The 4142-nt window shown below is 33.8% G+C and overlaps 1 long non-coding RNA gene across 1 annotated transcript; it reads right to left on the bottom strand.

Moving 5' to 3' along the window:
- Positions 1–236: 236 nt before the first annotated feature.
- On the bottom strand, positions 237–3696 carry LOC112715480 (uncharacterized). The gene is made up of 3 exons (XR_003159714.3): positions 3498–3696; positions 1102–3005; positions 237–999 (listed from the first exon to the last, which is right to left on the bottom strand). It is a non-coding gene; the product is annotated as an uncharacterized lncRNA (long non-coding RNA).
- Positions 3697–4142: the final 446 nt, after the last annotated feature.

Genomic DNA, 4142 nt, shown 5'->3' with positions numbered 1-4142 from the left:
AATACAGAAATTGATCGCATTTTTGTAGAAGTGTAGAATTTTAGGTACAAAATTATACAATTCAACTAAAATTAAACCGATGCTTAACGTAGGTACATAATAACAAAAAATCAACATACCACATGCAAAATTTGATTGCAATTTAAATTGCACATAATTTTAAGAAAAAAATTGAACAGTAGAATTAAAATACATCTGATGCATAACTTAGGTGCATAAACAAGAAAATCAACATAGAGAATCGCACAACATAACTAAAATTCAATTCATGCATAATTTAGGTGCAATATAGCTAGTGTACTTCACTTGTATAACATAAGAAATATTAAGAAAATGCTGAGAAGTCTAGAATCAGTCGATTACAAAGTGAGTGAATATTTCATAACAATTACTTAAACCCTTGTAAATTTTAGCAAAATATCCTAGTAAGTTTAGCAATAAACTCTAACAAATTAACAACTAAGACCACCAACTACACCAATCATCGCTAAAAGTTCTCCATTATATCTCGTACGAATGTCGTCATTTCTTCGTCTAAACCCCAAAAGGTTGCCTTCAATTCTGGATTCTGCACAAATTTCTTTACAACTTGCACGATTTTCATTGTGTCAAAGCCAAGACTCTTTAATGTTCGGTCCAGATTCACTCGGTCATTTACCATTGGCTAGTACTTGCACATGTTTTTCTTGATCTTTAACTACAACTTTTAAAGTTTCAACCAAGTTTGATAGGATTGTAGCATTATTGTTTTTCTTAGCCACTCTGAAAACTTAGACCTACTCCAAGTACAAGGCTCATTTCTACATAAATAACTCCATGCATCTTTGTTGATTCTCTTTATCCTTGCCATACCAGCCTCAAATTCCTTGTCTATTAAAGCCTTAGCACCTTTCCAGTATGCACCCTTCAACTCCTTATCTTTCCATCTCTTGGTTAAATTATTCCACAAATGTATAGTGCAAAATTTGTGCTTTACCCTTGTAAAGCCGGAATAAGACCCTATGATCAGTCAAATAATACTTTAATATACACTTTAAGAACCAATTAACAAATTAGATAAATAAATTATTCCACAATGATAATATTACTAAAGACATTTACCTTTTGTTGATCGGTCATAAAATTCCAGCCATGATCATTGTAATTTCCAATGTCATCATGAAGTAGTTCTAGAAATCACTTCTAATCGTCTTTAGATTCTGAAGCCACTATTGCATATGCAGTGGGAAACAGCTGGTTGTTTGCATCCTCAACAACTGCAGTGAGTAATTGTCCTCTGAAATATCCCTTGAGAAAGGTTCCATCCAAGCATATAAAGGGCATACATCCAGCTAAGAATCCTTTTCTACATGTATCAAGGCATATGTAAAACCTTTTAAAGTAAGGTTGCAAGTCTCATTCTATGCTGGAGTGGTTTGGGTCTGTCTTGTTATCTCTAGCTTACATATGGAGTCAGGGTTTACTTTAACAAAGCATCCAAGTAATCACACAACATACCATACTGTTCAATCTCATGACCCTCTATATTACTCCTTGTTGTGTCCATTGCCCTGTAAATCATCCTCTAGTTGGGTTTGATGTCACACTCAATCTTGAACCACTTCATTGCTTAAGTTGCTGTCATGTTAGAATTTATTCTAAGTTGTCCCTTTAACATTTCAGCCACCCAAAAACTTTTTACTAACCTAATTTTATTCTTTCTAGCATAGATGTGCTCATCCATAAGTGTCTTGATTTTAAAAGCATGTGAAAACTTCTTTCTTGAGCAGTATACTTTTCATGGACAAGTCTCTGAATAGCATATTGCCCTAGACCTATGAGGTTCTCTCTTTATAAAGGATACTTCTCTACCAAACCTTATATTTTATTTCCTAACTGCATCTTTGAATTGTTGCATTATCTCAAACACCATTCCAACTTCAAGAATTACCTTAGCAAGAGTAGCATTTGGGTTATGTTGAGGGAACACATGTCTTCTTGGTTCACAGAAGGATCTTGCTAGGGAGACAATAGACTATTTGTACAATGTGTACAATGGGCTATTGAGTTACAAAATAAACATCCCACATACTAAAGACATTTACCTTTTGTTGATCGGTCATAAAATTCCAGCCATGATCATTGTAATTTCCAATGTCATCATGAAGTAGTTCTAGAAATCACTTCTAATCGTCTTTAGATTCTGAAGCCACTATTACATATGCAGTAGGAAACAGTTGGTTGTTTGCATCCTCAACAACTGCAGTGAATAATTGTCCTCTGAAATATCCTTTGAGAAAGGTTCCATCCAAGCATATAAAGGGCATACATCCAGCTAAGAATCCCTTTCTACATGTATCAAGGCATATGTAAAGCCTTTTAAAGTAAGGTTGCAAGTCTCATTCTATGTCTGGAGTGGTTTGGGTTTGTCTTGTTATCTCTAGCTTACATATGGAGTCAGGGTTATACTTTAACAAAGCATCCAAGTAATCACACAACATACCATACGGTTCAATCTCATGACCCTCTATCTTACTCCTTGTTGTGTCCATTGCCCTGTAAATCATCCTCTAGTTGGGTTTGATGTCACACTCAATCTTGAACCACTCCATTGCTTAAGTTGCTGTCATGTTAGAATTTATTCTAAGTTGTCCCTTTAACATTTCAGCCACCCAATAACTTTTTACTGACCTAATTTTATTCTTTCTAGCATAGATGTGCTCATCCACAAGTGTCTTGATTTGAAAAGCATGTGAAAACTTCTTTCTTGAGCAGTATACTTTCCATGGACAAGTCTCTGAATAGCATATTGCCCTAGACCTATGAGGTTCTCTCTTTATAAAGGATACTTTTCTACTAAACCTTATATTTTATTTCCTAACTGCATCTTTGAATTGTTGTATTATCTCAAACACCATTCCAACTTCAAGAATTACCTCAGCAAGAGTAGCATTTGGGTTATGTTGAGGGAACACATGTCTTCTTGGTTCACAGAAGGATCCTGCTAGGAATGAACATCCCACATACTATAATCAAAGAAGGATACTGTTAGGGAGACAATGGACTATTTGTATAATGTGTACAATAGGCTATTGAGTTACAAAATGAACATCCCACATACTATCTAGAATAACCATCCGAGTACTAGGGATAATAAACATCTTCCCAAAAGATTAAACTAATTTTAGGGTTCACCAAGAATCGAACTCTTGACCTTTCGGATCTAGTGCTGTAATGTCATGTCATGATACCACTCATCCCAAAGGTTTCAGCTGATGAGAAAATGTAACACTAATAGTTATATCTCTAATACTTCATAAACTTCTATTGTACACATTGTACAAATATTCCATTGACTCCTCATACTTTTCTATCGAAGAAACAATAATATTACGTAACAACACCATGGGACCACAGCCACAAAAAGAAACAAAGACTCCACAACAACACATACATAACGCTTGCAAAGACAAGAACATAATGCAGCAAATGAAAGCTACAGTGAAAATGGTACTAACCTTTTATGAATTTTGATGTCAACGAGCTCAGAGTAACTCCACGCAAGCAACGAATGCAACAACGACGATCGACGTTCCCTTGTCAATTGGAGTTTTTATTTTAAGTCAATGGAGGTCAATTGAAATATGAGGGGTGAAATAAGGGTTTTATGTTTAATAATCTCCCATATGAAAAGGAGTAATATTGTAATCTCAATCTAACTTTTCAGATATACACTTAACATGCCACATAGACATTTCTGTTAACGTTCAGAATGAAGAGTTAATGTTGAGATCATTTTGTCAAATGATATATATTTTTTGGAGTTCATTTTATCAAAAACAAACCTTAAGGTCCATTTTGACAAAATCAGAAAATTTATAGTGATTTATGACATAAATCGTAATGATCTAAGATGGACCACATGCGAAAAGCTAAAATTCTATAACTGATTGCGATTTATATAAATATAAAAAGGACTTCAACATAATTAAATCTTAAATGTTGTATTTATATAATTTAGAGTTCTTTTTTATTTAATTATGTCATTTCGCTCCAATAAAACAAAATCGAACAACCAAAACCCTTGAACTCTCACATCACTTTATTTTTTGTGATTATTATCGTGCTTATATGTAGTTACTTAATTTATTAAAAAATTTAAA

Source organism: Arachis hypogaea, chromosome 10, assembly GCF_003086295.3.
Source record: "Arachis hypogaea cultivar Tifrunner chromosome 10, arahy.Tifrunner.gnm2.J5K5, whole genome shotgun sequence".
NCBI classification, from domain to species: domain Eukaryota; kingdom Viridiplantae; phylum Streptophyta; class Magnoliopsida; order Fabales; family Fabaceae; genus Arachis; species Arachis hypogaea.
The sequence above is the reverse complement of the archived record's forward strand: the minus strand, read 5'-3'. Positions and strand labels throughout refer to the sequence as shown.